We start from the raw sequence: 16351 nt of genomic DNA on the forward strand, positions 1-16351 counted from the left end.
AAACCATGGTTCAAATTCACATACAGTACTGTTGTATGACTGGTGACTGCCCCCTGCAGGCCCAAGAAAAAATACTTTTGGAAGAAAGAAATCAAGTCAAGCATTTATTAAGCACCTACTATGGACCAAGCACTGTGTTAAGCAATAGGGATGCACAGAGGAAAAGACAGTCCCTTCTCTCAAGGAACTCACAGTGTAATGGGGGAGACAACATGCAAGTAATTACATATAAATCAGCTATAGAAAGATGAGAAAAGTGATTATTTTCTCATTATATTAACCAATTTTCTATATAGGACTCAAAAGTCCTCTTTTTGATTATTAATTACCAGTTATAGTAGGTTCGTTGTTAGTAGGGTTTTTCTTCTCTTTTTACTTCATCATTTGTAAATACTAAATAGTAACTATTTCTCTTTTACCCAGGAACCCTAAGGGTCTTCCCCTCCAATTTGATTTTTTTTTTTATTAAAAGGGTCCATCTTTTTAAAGAGGCCTATTCATTGAATGGGTGTATCTCACTCAAAGTGAGCATCTGATAAGACCTTAGCCTAAAATGGCCAAGGTCCCACATTGCATCATGGGCCATCTCCAGTCATCCTGTTGAATATCAGGCCCCTGGACCCAGATGGCTCAGGAGGAGAAAGTGAGACCCAGCCCTCCCTCACTCAAATAAAAGTCAACTGCAAATCATGTTGAGAACTGAAAGTTATTTCCATACCACAATAAGATGCTAGAAATTTGATAGATATTCTGCTCCATCATCATGAATAACTGAGTGTTGAAGTATGATTTCTAAATAAACTCATGTATAAATTCCTTCTTCTCTGTCTTCCTTCAAGACATAACTCAAATATCTACAAATCTAATACCTTTCTCAGGCCTCATCCTTCTTGATCTCTCTGTAGTCTCTGAGGTTGTTGATCAACCTCTTCTCCTTGATACTCTAGGTTTCTGAGGCACTGCTCTTTCCTTGTTCTCCTTCTACCTATCTAACTATTCTTCTCAGTCTCCTTTGCTGGACCTTTATCCTGTCATACTCGTTAACCATGAATGCCTCATAGGACTTTGTCTTAGTTCTTCTCTTCTTCTCTCTCTATACTTTTTCACTTGGTGATGGATTCATTTATCATCTCTATGCTGATAACTCTCAAATCTATTTTTTCAGTCCTAACTTCTCGCTGACTGCCAGTGAGACTACATCTCCAACAGCCTACTGAGCATCTTGAACTGGATGTGCTATAAACATCTTAAACTCAACATGTCTAAAACTGGCCTCATTATCTTTTCCTCCAAATCCTCCTCCATTACCATTGAGGGCACCACCACCCTCCCAGGCTTACAGGCTGTTTCTTTCAATATAAATATCATCCTTGACTCTTTAGCCTCTCTCACTCCCCATATCCAATCTGTTTCTAAAATGTCCATTTTACCTCAGTAGCATCTCTTGTATATGTCCCTTTTTGAACTCTGACATCACCACTGCCCTCATACCTTATCACCTCACACCTGGAACGCTACAATAATTTGCTGATTGGTCACCCTCCAAATACCAGATACCAAAGTAACCTTCCTAAAGCACAGGTCTGACCATGTTACCTCCCCCAAAACTCCAGTGGCTCCTTATCACTACCAATATCAAATATAAAATTATCTATTTGTCATTCAAAACTCTTCATAAACTACCCCTCTCCTACTCTTCTAATCTTCTTACACCTTATATTCTCCCACCCCTTGCTTTTCCTCACACAAGATATTCCATCTCTCGATTCCAGGCATTTTCACTGGTTATCTCTCATGAACAGAATGCTCTCCCTCCTCATCTCCACCTCCTGACTTCCTTCAAGTCCCGGCTAAAATCCTACCTTCTATAGGAAATCTTTCCTGATTCCCCCTCAAGATAGTGCCTTCCCTCAGTAGACTATTTCCATATCTATAGCTTGTTTGTACTTAGTTGTTTGCATGTTTGCGTGTCTCCCCCATTCAACTGTGAGTTCCTCTTGGTAGGTGGAGACTACTTTTAGCCTCTTTGTATCCCCATCACAGCAAGGCCATCTCCTGATCCATATCTGGCCACTGGACCCAAAGGGCTCCAGAAGAGAAAGTGAGACTGATGACCTTACACAGCTCTCCCTCACAAAAATCCAATTCACCAGCAAGTCATGGCATCGTTTTCCTGAGGTCATGTTCCTCTTCAAGAACAAAAGACAAACCGCAACTTCCTGACAGCACAATGCCTGGCACATAGTAGGCACTTGATAAATATTTATTGACTGATGGCTACCACCTAGGTGCAAGTCCTCATTACCTCACACCCACACTACTACAATAGTCTACTGGTTGGTCTCCCTGCTTCAAGTCTCTCCTTGCCCAGTCCCTTTTCCATACAGCTGTCAAATTGAATGTACAGAAGTATAATTAGGACCATGCCACCTTCCATTTCAGTAGCTCTTTATTACCTCCAGGATCAAATATAACATCCTCTGTTTCTATAATAAAACCCTCTTTGACCTGGTCCCTTCCTAACTTTCCAGTGTTCCCATGTTCCAACTCCTTCTCTCACCACCTATATGCTTCACATGCAGCACTCTGTCTCAGCATTTTCATTGGCTGTCCCCAATGCTAGACTGCTCTCCCTCCTCCTCTCCACTTCCTGGATACTCTTGTTTCCTTCAAGTTTCAGTTAAAGTCCCATCGCTGCAAGAAGCCATTCCCAATTTCCCTTAACGCCAGCTTACCTTATCTCCATCTTGTTTGTTTGCACATAGTTGTTTCCTTGTTGGTAAGCTCCTTAAGACCCTTGTCTTTCTTTGTATCCCCCGTATATTTATCCTCTACATATTTATTCTGTGTATTTATATATGACCTCGTTTCTCATTAAAACATGTAAGCTCCTTGAGAAAAGGGCTTGTCTTACTCTCTGTATCTGTATCCCCAAAGGATAGCACAATGCTTCACTCATTGCTGTAAATAAATGTTTAATGACTGACTGAGTGGTTCAGAAAACACAAATATTTTTAAGCTGGCAGAGATTTTCGAGATAATTTAATGTAACCTTTTAACCATGAACCAATTGTTATTGTAGTGTTAAACAACAAGAGCTGGAAATCTGGAACACCTAATATTTGGGAGGAAAATGTTCATTTTAAAATGCCTTGTACATTGTGAGGGCTCACTAAGTATTTGCTGGCTAAATGAACAAATAAGAACAGAAGCAAACTACCTGATGTGAGGAAGCAAGAAATCTGTAAGTTTTAAGGATATCACAAATAGTAAAATATTCACCTAAATGCTCTGAAACTTCAAACCTTTATGAATAATGTTCACATAAAAATATGCAAAACATAATGCAATATGAAAAGTATTCCCACTCTAATACCTTCAGTTCTTCCTCTTATGCAGATGATTCCCAAGACTGTATCTTTAGCTTTGACCAGCTCCAGTTGTTACCTCATACTATACATCTTCAACTGCCTACTAGATATTTCCATTTGCTTTTCTGTGATCTCAAGCTAAATATAAAACAGAATTAATCATCATCTCCCTTCCCACCTACCCCCCAAAATGGCTCTCCCTCTTAAATTTCTGATTTTGATCAGTATTATTAGTCAGAAAACCTAGATCCTAGCCCTGGCTCCTATGCCACTTACTAGCTGTAAGACTGGGCAAATGATACCATCTGAAGAACCTTAGTTTCTTCTTATCTAAAATGGAGATGATATTGTTATATGGATTAAATGAAATAATGCATGTGAAAGAATTTTGTATATGTATTAAATGCTATATAGAAATTGGCTGTGATTAATATCAATTCTCCAAGCAACCTGATCCAAAATTTTAGGGACACAGAATCACAAAACTTAAGAGCTGGAAAAAACCTTAGATCTTTTATAAAGTTCTACCACCTCATCTTTGATGAGATGCCTTCTTCTTGTCTGTCATATCTAATTAGTCTCAAGTTCTATAAATTCTTCCTTTGATTATAACCATACCTTCCTTTCCAGTTCTACCTAGGTCTTTTAAATACCTCCTATCTGAATTTTTAAATAATCTATTAAACTGGGCTCTCTAACTTCAGTGTCTCGCTCCCTTAATCTACCCTGCCTGCTGTTTCAAGATTAATTTTACTAAAACACCATTTTTAGTATGTCATTTCACTGATGAAGAACCTTACATGATTCCTCATCGCCATGTAGGATTTAAACCCCTTAGTCTAGTTTTTCTAAACCTCTCATAATTTATCTTCAGCTGAGTTTTATAAATTTATCTCCTACTTTTCCCCAACATGACCTTTCACCCCAGCCAAATGGTCTAATTACTGTCCCTAGTATACATCATGCTCAGCTCACTTGACCATTGCTTTCCCCATTCCTATGAGTTGGAATGCCTTCCTCTCTACCTCTCCTACTTCTTTCAAATACTAACTCAATTTCCACCTCCTTCCTGAGGGTGGTAATGACAAATTGCAAATCCCATTCAACACATGTGTTGACCACTTATTGTGTCCAAGGAACTCTTTTAGGTGCACGTGAGGGATCAAAAGATGAATGAGATGGACACAGTCTCTGCCTTCCTGAACTGTACAATTTAGAACTGTACAAATCAATATGACACAAGATTAAATGTGTTAACTACTCTAGGAGAGGCAAAGTGCTATGGGAGAATAAAGGAGGATAAGACTAGCTGACTATGAGAATCAGAGGAAGCTTTTATCGGTGATACGTTGCAGCTTGTCCACACACACTACACGCCTCTCGACTGCCCGCTGTGTAATACTCACTTTTTATTCTTCAGAGGCCGTTGTACTCCATGTCTTGCCGCTATGAAGTAACACCGAAAGAAAGCTAGTGTTAAAAAGACATCTTTTTGTTTTCATGGGAAGCTTAGGCTCTATAAGGGAATTTTGTAAGTTTCTGAAAATGATGCAGCCTGTTCAATTCTGGCCCTACTTTGTGCGCCATACTATTTTTCCCTAATAACTCTACTGATTATGGACCGTAAAAGGTAGGGATCCAAAAGCTTCTCTCTGTTTTATAAGATGATACTGCTCATAATCATCTATCATCTTTTTTCAGAAGATTTTATAAACAGGCTTATTCTAACCCAGTGCTGCCTTTGACAACCATCTCTCTCTTTCTGACAAGTCAGATATTTGTTGACTAAGGAGCTTTCTGTGCTCTTTTGATCTCCTTGTCGTGGAAATTCATTGACAATGATTAAACTTCTGGATAAAATTTTTGTAATAGGTGTTAATTTCATTTTTGTTGCATATTTTTCCTCCTCCTCTTTTTTTTCCTCCACAAGTTTATAGTTTCATTGCACAAAGACAGCTCACTCAGAGATAATTCCCACATCAATAACAAGACTTTTTCTATCTAACATCTAATCTATTCCATTCTTTATAGTGTTATTTGGGACAAACATCTACCAATTACTTTTAAATGTATTTTTATTTCATTAAATATTCCCCAAAGACATGTAAACCATTTTAACAATCATCCCTCCTGTCCACCTTTCCCCCTCCTTGAGAAGGCAAGCAATTAGATAACGATTATATTTGTGAAGTCATGCAAAATGTAGTTTCACATTAGCCATGTTTCAAAGGAAAACAGACCAAAAAACCCCCCAAAAAACAAAGAAAGTTTTTAAAAAGTATACTTCAGTCTGCATCTAGAGTTCATCAGTTCTCTCTCTCTGGAGGTGGATAGCATTTTTCATCACTGGTCCTTTGGAATTGTCTTGGATAATTACCAATTCTTAAAGAAAGTGTTCATAATATAAAGATTCAAGGCTTCTATGTAATCTATAAGGCTTCTCATTCCTTCTTCCTTGAACATGCTTTCCCATATACTTCTTTCCATCCTTATCTTTTACCACCTTCATTGAAGTGACCAAGAATCAGGGTGTGAGATTTAATTTAAACTCCATCACCGCATCCTCAACAACCAATATTAGTACATATGATACAATTATTTTCTTGGTCTTTTTGCAAATATTTATCATTAATGCTGTAATATGTGATGGCCAAATATCCCATGAAATCTTCTTGCTTTTGGGTGTATAATAAAACCTACTCCAACAACTCCTTTCTTTGTCTCTTCAAAAAATACTGTACGCTATCCTTTGCTGTAAGGTAGGTTGGTCCTTGGGGAAAAAAAGATTCAGTCTAATGCTAGCACCATACTCAACGTCTTGCTAAAATTATGAGCTATGACAGAGCTTACATGATGCTGACACAGCCTTGAAGAACCCTGCCCACCAGAATAAAGCATTGGAGCAAAGGTATCCCAAATCACCTATCATAATACTATGACCTCAGCAGTTTGTCAATCAGGTTTTCGAATGAATAAATGAAAGATGGTCTGCGAGAGTCATGCTCTCTTCAAAACTCTTCAAAAGCTCCTTACTGCTCATTCATACTTCTTATACACACCATACTACAGCCAAATGGGACTACTAAGTGTCTCATACATATATGCCCCATTGTCCCACTTGTGTTCGTTTACTCTTCCTGAAATGTCTCCCTTTTCTAACTCACTCTGACTTCCATCTCTCTGCCTATGGGAATTCTGTCCATCTTCTAAGATCCAATTCAAATGCCATCTCCTTCCATAAAGCCATCCCTGATTTCTCAGTCAGGGAAGATACTTTCTACCTTGCCCTACTCCAGATAATGCATAAATTTAGTTTGCACCAATCTTGCATTTATCATAAATCATTTTGTATTCATTATTTGTAAGTGCTATAGCCAGGTCCTTCAATGAAAGCTTAGGAGGACAGGGACTAGGTTGTATTTATCTTTATATCCTCCTAAGAACCAAGCACAGTGCTCTGTACTAATAAACAGTTAACATTTGTTGTAGCTGAAGCTAATAAGTTTTAAAATATCTTTCTTTTTCAGATATTGTGCCACAAATAGGCATTTAAAGTTTTATACCTAAATTATACATCAAAGCAACCAAATGTGTAGTGTCCTGCGATAGTTAAAAAACACAGAACTGCCCCCAAAAAGCTATTTTCTAGGATCTTATACATAAATGCCAACTTCCTTTGACATAGAAACTAACATTTGGTTTGGATCATTGATTTTGAAAGTCAGCATTAAAGCTTTATTTTCATGCTGGGAATCAAATCATAGTAATTTCTCTGACCTATTTCAAATGGAACAGTCAAAATGGGTATATTTGTGTGATAAGGTAATCAGATTCTTTTCCTTGTTGAAATGACATACTAAGCTTATTTATGGATGTGGGCTTAAACAGTTATGCAAAGACTAGCTTCCGATGCATGCATTCCTGAAAATAAAGCTCAAACTGTTCAGTAACCACTGACAACTCCACCCTTTTTCTCTAAACTTGATTTAAAACTAAAAACATTATTGTCAAAATTTGCTTTCTCTCTTATGTGTTCTTTTGATGATGAGTGTTCTTACAAGGTCTTCTCTCTTTCAATACAGTGTTCAATTCCACTACAGGGCTAGCTCATAAGACCAAATGAGATGAAGAGTTGATTTTTATTGCCAAGAGGTACTTGAATAATGCTTTTTGTTCCTAAAAACATCAGTTGAGAAAGAGTGACAGTCTCTTTTCCAGGATAAAAATCTGTTTTCCCTGTCAGTGTTTATAAATAATATTGAGTACCCAATGGTCAGGTGATGTTAGCGAGCCACAAAGACAAGTTCTGAGGATTTAGCTTACATTCAGAGGATATTTGGCTTTGCACTACTTATACCTAGATTATGTTATGGTGCATTATTTATACACATGCTGGCTCCCTACACCAAAGCGAAATCTTTGGTAGTGTTTCTTTGTTGACTGTCTCTCTTCTTTTGCACAGAGATTTCTCCACCATTATTTTTGCTGACCATAGGATGTTAGAGCTAGAAGGCACTCTAGAACAAAGATGCTATAACGACAGTGATGGAAGTGACTTTAGGACTTAGAATATAGAAAACAAAACTGTAAGGGAACTCAGAACATAATGCTTACAACTCCAGGGCCAACAGCAACCATAGAACATAAAATATTGCAGAACTGAGCTGGAAGTAATTCTGGAACATGTAACATTAGACTTGGGAAGCTCATGTAGTCAACTCCCCTCCTTTTATAAATGAGAAGCCTGAGAGCTAGAGAAGTGATTTGCTCAGGGTCACACAGTCAATCATCTGGTTAGATAGCAGAATAGTTAATAATCCACTGTCAATGTGGCAGGTTTCCAAGGGACTACCCAAGGGTTCTGTGCTTGGCTCTATGTTGCTTAACATTTTTATATCAGAGATTTGGATAAAAGGCATAGATTGTATGCTTATAAGATGTGCAGGTGACACCAAGATGGTAACAGAGTGAGTAAAAAAAGTCAGGATATAAAAGAATCTCTTCAGGCAAGAACACTAGGTGAATCTAATAAGATAAAATTCAGTAGGGATAAATATAAAGTCCTCCATTTTGATTTAAAAAACAAAAACTTGACAAATATTAAGTTAGGGGAGGCACAGATGGAGAGAAGCTGTGTTGAAAAGGATCCTTTGGTTTGAGTGGACCTAAGCTCAATCTAAGCCAATCGGGTGAAGAAAACTAAGGCAATCTTGAGCTACATCGGGAGTGGCACAGTTCCAGGAATAAGGAGGTGATGATCCCCTTGCACTCTGCCACTGTTAGACTTTATATGGAGTATTGTGTTCAGTTCTGGACACGCTGGAGAAGGGCATCGATGAGGCAGAGAGAGGACAGCAACCAGGGCAGTGAAAGGCCATTCACAGAAATGAGGATGTTAAAGGAACTGGGCATGTTTAGGCTAGAGAAAAGAAGATCCATGGAGGACAGAACTGTGATGGTATTTGAAGGGCTGTCATGTAGAGGAGAGATTACACTTGGTACCTTCCTTTCTAGTCAAATTATCCTGTTTGCCACCCCTGAGTAAACTTGACCCTCCCCAGCTCCTGCACATCCCACTTCCTTGAGGTGGAAAGAGCCCTACCTTCCTCTTCTCCATCCTATTCAATGTTTGTTGAGCTGAATTCAATAAACATTTATTAAATGCCTATTTCATACAGAACACTGTGTGTTGTAGGTGCTAGGGGAGATATACAAAGCTTTGAGAAGTCCTTTCTTCAGCTGAATACAAAGATAAGATATAAACAAATAGCTCTAATTCATCATAGAGGTGCAAAGGGCGGAGGATGAAGCACAAAGGTCACTACAGACTTCAGGGATGGAATCAGGGAAGGCTTTCTTGAACTGTGTAGATAGAAATTCAATAGGCAAAAGGGTAGGGAGGGCATTCTAGACCCAAAACCATGTGCGAGGAAAGACACAAAAGCATGAATGTATAAAGCTTGTTCAGGGAGCAAAGTTTGTGAATCACATAACTGACAAGACAGAGAACTAGGTATTTTCTCTGATCTTCATGAGGTCACCTCTCAAACCTCTCCAGAACAGAAATTATGCACCAAAGACAAAGCAACTTTAGCTGTCACCATGGTCTAGGACACCCGGAACATTCCTCCCACCCCCAAGAAGTTAAAACAACCAAACAACACATGCAGCATCCCTTCTTCCATTACCCACCACACTCCCACTGTGTGATTTATACTGGGGATAATTCAATATTAAGAAAACAATCAACATAATCAATCACATTAAAAACCAAAATGTACATGATTACCCCAATAGATGCAGAAACAGCTTTTGACAAAGTACAGCATGTATTTATGCTAAAAAACAAAAAACAAACAAACAAAAAACCCAACCCTACAAAATACATACATACAGGGACTTTAAAAAAAAAAAATGAAAACCATCTATATAAAACCGAAAGAGGGGAGGAGCCAAGATGGCGGAGTAAAAAGATACACATATGCTAGTTCCCAACCCATAGCCCATAAAATACCTGTAAAGAAGAACTCCCCACAGATTCTGAAGCAGCAGAAGCCACAGAACAATGTAGCAGAGGAGATTTCTGTTCCAGAGAGAAGACCTGAAAAACTGACACAAAAGGTCCGTCATGCACCAGACCTGGAGCAGAGCCCAGCCCTGCCTTGGCCACGCGGCACCGAGGGGAGCAGATCTGAGCAGGCTTCAGGGACAGAATCTCCAGCGGCCATGCAGGTCCCTCCACCCACAGGCGCCAAAGGTTAGTGAGATAGTCTCTTTGGCTCGCCGAGAGGGGAGTGGGGTATCCCCTATAACTCAGGCCTCCTCAGGAGGCAGCAGCACAGGCAGCAGCAGACAGGGGCTCCCAAAGCAGGCAGGAGCCCGGATCCATTGGTGAAGGTGTCCACATAAACCCCCTGAGGGAACTGAGCCCCTGAGGCGGCCCTCCCCCGACCTGAGCACCTGAACTTAATCTCACACTGAATAGCAGCCCTGCCCCCGCCAAAAGCCCTGAGGCTGGGAAGCAGCATTTGAATCTCAGACCCCAAGCGCTGGCTGGGAGGATCTGGAGGCGAAGTGGGAGTGAAGAGAATATTCAGAAGTCAAGTCACTGGCTGGGAAAATGCCCAGAAAAGGGAAAAAAAAATAAGACTACAGAAGGCTACTTTCTTGGTGAACAGGTATTTCCTCCCTTCCTTTCTGATGAGGAAGAACAATGCTTACCATCAGGGAAAGACATAGAAATCAAGGCTTCTGTATCCCCAAAATCCAAAATAAATATTCAGTGGGCTCAGGCTACGGAAGAGCTCAAAAAGGATTTTGAAAATCAAGTTAGAGAGGTGGAGGAAAAACTGGGAAGAGAAATGAGAGAGATGCAAGAAAAGCATGAAAAGCAGGTCAACACCTTGCTAAAGGAGACACAAAAAAATGCTGAAGAAAATAACACCTTGAAAAATAGGCTAACTCAATTGGCAAAAGAGGTTCAAAAAGCCAATGAGGAGAAGAATGCTTTCAAAAGCAGAATTAGCCAAATGGAAAAGGAGGTTCAAAAGTTCGCTGAAGAAAATAGTTCTTTCAAAATTAGAATGGAACAGATGGAGGCTAATGACTTTATGAGAAACCAAGAAATCACAAAACAAAACTGAAAGAATGAAAAAAATGGAAAATAATGTGAAATATCTCATTGGAAAAACAACTGACCTGGAAAATAGATCCAGGAGAGACAATTTAAAAATTATGGGACTACCTGAAAGCCTTGATCAAAAAAAGAGCCTAGACATCATCTTTCATGAAATTATCAAGGAAAACTGCCCTGATATTCTAGAACCAGAGGGCAAAATAAATATTGAGAGAATCCACCGATCACTGCCTGAAAGAGATCAAAAAAAAGAAACTCCTAGGAACATTGTGGCCAAATTCCAGAGCTCCCTGGTCAAGGAGAAAATATTGCAAGCAGCCAGAAAGAAACAATTAGAGTACTGTGGAAATACAATCAGGATAACACAAGATCTAGCAGCTTCTACATTAAGGGACTGAAGAGCGTGGAATAGGATATTCCAGAAGTCAAAGGAACTAGGACTAAAACCAAGAATCACCTACCCAGCAAAACTTCAGGGGGAAAAATGGTCTTTCAATGAAATCGAGGACTTTCAAGCATTCTTGATGAAAAGACCAGAGCTGAAAAGAAAGTTTAACTTTCAAACACAAGAATGAAGAGAAGCAAGAAAAGGTAAACAGCAAAGAGAAGTCATAAGGGACTTACTAAAGTTGAACTGTTTACATTCCTACATGGAAAGACAATATTTGTAACTCTTGAAACTTTTCAGTATCTGGGTAGTTGGTGGGATTACACACACACACACACACACACACACACACACACACAAAAACAAACAAACAAACATGCACACACACACACAGACAGAGAGCACAGAGTGAATTGAATAGGATGGGATCATATCTTAAAAAATGAAATTAAGCAGTGAGAGAGAAATATATTGGGAGGAGAAAGGGAGAAATGGAATGGGGTAAATCATCTCTCATAAAAGAGGCAAGCAAAAGATGTTTTAGTGGAGGGAAAAAGAGGGGAGGTGAGAGAAAAACATGAAGTTTACTCATCACATTCGACTAAAGGAAGGAATAAAATGCACACTCATTTTGATATGAAAACCTATCTTACAATACAGGAAAGTAGGGGAGAAGGGGATCAGCAGGGTGGGGGGGATGATGGAAGGGAGGGCAATGGGAGGAGGGAGCAATTTGAAGTCAACACTCTTGGGGAGGGACAGGATCAAAAGAGAGAATAGAAGCAATGGGGGCAGGATAGGATGGAGGGAAATATAGTTACAACACGACACAACTATCATGGAAGTCATTTGCAAAACTACACAGATATGGCCTATATTGAATTGCTTGCCTTCCCAAAGGGAATGGGTGGGGAGGGAGGGATGAAGAGAAGTTGGAACTCAAAGTTTTAGGAACAACTGTCGAGTACTGTTCTTGCTACTAGGAAATAAGAAATACAGGTATGGAGTATATAGAAAGTTATCTGGCCCTACAGGACAAAAGAAAAGATGGGGACAAGGGAAGGGAGGGATGATAGAAGAGAGGGCAGATTGGTGAAAGGGGCAATTAGAATGCTTGGTGTTTTGGGGTGGGGGGAGGGGACAAATGGGGAGAAAATTTGGAACCCAAAATTTTGTGAAAATGAATGTTAAAAGTTAAAAGAAAAACAAAACCAAAAGCAAGAATCTCATGCAATGGAGATATACTAGAACTTTTTTCCAATAAATGCATTTCCCTCCTGTTATTTGATATGGTTCTGGAAATGCTAGTAACAGCAATAAGACGAGAAAGAAATTAAATAAAGATAAGTAAAAAAGGTGATAAAACTACCCTGTTTGCTGATAATGATGACATACTCATCTTGCGGAGAGACCATGAAGCCAATTTCTTATATCTAAGCGTCAGATTTTATATTTATTCCTATCATGTTTAACCTTTTTATTAAGAATTTACATGTCTTTATTTTGCTACCTTAAAGATTTAAAAATATTTTTTATTCTGAACTTAAACACCAAAAAAAAGTATTGCCAATATACAATACAGAATATTAAAGGAATATATATGAAACCATGGATCTCTATTCCATATCACTTGTTTTTAAATATATATATATGCATATATATATGATAAATTTGACTGTTATTTTCAGAACTTTCCTGCTTATCTATACTTCCTTCTTGTGGCACTTAGGTGACACAGTGGATAGAACTCTAGGCCCAGAGTCAGGAAGACCTGAGTTCAAATCCAGCCTCAGATACTAGTTGTGTGACCCTACACAAATTACTTAACCTCTTGCTGCCTTAGTTTCCTCAACTGTAAAATGGACATGGTAATAATAGCCACTATTTCAAAAGGTGCTATGAGGATTAAATGAGTTATTTGTAAAGTAGTTAATTAACACCATACCTGACACATAATAAGTACTGGTTTTCTTCCCTTCCCCTTCCTTCTGAATATGTTAATATAACTTTCATTCATTGTGCTATAAGATCAGATAGGAGGAATCCAAAAAAGCATGGCATGATTTGAATGAAATGATACAAAATGGAATAAGTAGTACCAAGACAATTTATATTATGATTACAATGTACAAAAGCAACACTAAAAGATAACGGAATTCGAAATAGATGCAATGACCAATATTGAATACAGAGGTTAGATGACTTTGGAAGTCAAATGTGGACAGTTACATAATTGGTTGGTTTTGCTCAATTCTTTTTGTTAAAAGGAAGGAGTTTGGGGAGAGAGGAAATGTACAAACATTGGGAAATGATTGTGATGTAAAAACAAAGATATTAATTTTTAAAATGTCTTTTAAAAAAAGAGCTGGACAGTGAAGAGGGGGAGAGATGGGTCAGGAACTAGTTGCTGTAGAAAGGTCAAGAGGGTTTTCTTTTCTTTGAAACCTGATTCAAAACCCATCTCTAAAAAAAGTTTTCCTTGATCGTTTCCATATGACAATTCTCTGCTCCACTTAGCATACTCTTTGTACTTATTTTTTCTTGTCTCTAATGCCTTACACTTCTATTTGATACTGCAAAGGATCTGTGATCTCATCCATGTAGCTACTCCCTTCAAGGGGCAGCTTCGAGCCTGCTCATCCTCTCTGACTCTTGACCGTGTCCTCCTATAAATCCTCCCAAGTGCCAGAAGCCTTCCTCTAGGTCTCTTGACAATACAAAGATACTAATGGAATGAACATTCTGTTATCCCTTGTTCTTGCAACATGAACAACTTCCTTTCCCAGTCATGTTCTCTTAGATCATGTTTTATGCTACCTGTGATGCACAATCAATAGATCAGCAATCATCTTGGACTCAGCACAATGTCACCACCAAACAGGACGTCTGGGAAATATCACAATCTACAGGGGATCCTTACTTAAGAGTCTGCACTGGACATTTCCCATCACAATGGCAAATGCCTTAGGTGAACATGTCTTTCTGTTTCATGTTTCACTTGATATTAAAAGTCAGATGGCTAACAGAATTAGTTTTCTTGGTGTCTTTCAAGCAATCTTGTACAATTTTAACAAACACATGCTACGTTGTTGGAGGATTGTCTTTATAATGGCATGGTGCCCTACTAAATCCAATGCCTTTTTATGGTCCCTGAACAAAAAACATGGTGGAATCTGGTATTATCTGTACCTTTCAGTCGGACGTGTGACTTTGTGAAATCCTGCCTGTTTTTGTCAGCTTTGTAATATTTTCCAAACTCCTTATCTATTTCTTCTTTGTCTCGGTGACCTGCATTATAGTTTGAAGGCAGTACTATATCCTCTTCTGCCCCAGCTGATCTTCACCCAGATGCCACAATTTCCCCTCTCTGGTCCCTCTCCTTCCTCTAGAATTAACTCTAATTAATTTAATAAAAATTTATTAAGCATGTACTATGCAAGTGCTTAGCTAGGTGCTGGGGATATAAAGATAAGAGCCAAGCAGCTTACATTCTCCTGGGACAGGGACAGTTTTACTGGGTACTGGGGAAACGGAATTAGCCCTGGAGTCAGAGGAGCTGAAGTTTAAATTCTACCTTTGACCCTTATTACCTGTGTGGCTTTGGGCAAGTCTATTAATTTTCTGGGACCTCAGTTTCTTCATCAGTAAAATAAGGGAGTTGGACTGGATGGCTTCTGAGGTCTTCCAGTCACAGATGTACAATTTTACAATCTTATGACCTTCATTAAGTCAATATAAGTTTGGAAGGGAGTGCTAAAAACTGGGGAAATCAGGAAAGGTCTTCTGCAGGAGGTGGCCCTTGAGCTTACCCTCCTCCTCCCCACCACCTCCTACCTGTAACTGTTTCTTCTGAAATAAAGTCTAACTTTTTTAGTCATGGCTCTCATCCCACTGAATCTCAGTGACTAACGTCTATGCTTGCATGAAACCTTCAAGTTCAGCTTGCCTGTTAGCTCCATTTTCTGCATTTGTGTTCAGATGTCTGAGGCTATGGGTCTTATGAATGCCTCCTGTGGGGCATCTACTTTTCCTGTGAGCTTCTGGATATTTCTACTGCTATTCCTTTCCTGCATGATTGTTGCTCCTTAGGTATGTAGCTTGGATAGTCCTATGCAGTTTTCTCTCTTGCCTCACAAGCAAATTTCTGATCAGGAGCCTCACTGGTAAGTTTGTTCTCAGTCTATGACCAGAATCACCAGCATGGTGAACTGTCAGAGCCTTTCCTTTGCATCTGGGAAGCAGGGTTATCTCTTCACCATGATGTAGAAGTTCCTTGGGAGCATGGACTAATTTTTGCCTTTCTTTGAATCCCTAATACTTCATATAGTGCCAGGTACATAGTAGGTGCTTAATAAATACTTGTTGACTTAACTTGTTGCCTTTAAAGTTTACACAGTCACTTTATTTGTTAAAGACTTCTTTCTGATAATGGATATATAATACTAATACCTTTCCCTAAAAGGGAACATGCTGTATATAAAGAGCTTTAACTAAGACTCAGGAAACCCACGTTCCAGTTCTGGCTTTCTGCCATTTACTATTACATGGCCAAGTCATTTCTGTTGAGAGCGCTTCCGCAGTCTCCCTGTCTATAAAAAGAAGCTGGACCAGATAATTTCTTAGGTCCCTTCCTAGCTCCAAATTCTGTGATTCTAAGAAATATAATCTTTCTTTTAAAATTCAAATGTTAAAAACTAAGACAGGTGTCTTTGGATTGTGCATTTCGTGGGTTCTCAAGGTAGGAGACAGCACCCCCTGGGGTCACTGGAATGATGTGGGGAGGTAGTAGTAACCTTGGGTGCAACTAGAAGCATTGAATAAAAGTAAGGAGGCAGTGGAAGAATAAGGAAAGAAGGAAATTTGAAAAACCATTCACACATGTTTCATCTGCTGTGTAACAGAGTAAAGTCATAGTGATTACATAATTTTCAAATAAACACACAAAATGCAAGTTCT

Source organism: Notamacropus eugenii, chromosome 4 (assembly GCF_028372415.1).
Source record: "Notamacropus eugenii isolate mMacEug1 chromosome 4, mMacEug1.pri_v2, whole genome shotgun sequence".
NCBI classification, from domain to species: Eukaryota; Metazoa; Chordata; class Mammalia; order Diprotodontia; family Macropodidae; genus Notamacropus; species Notamacropus eugenii.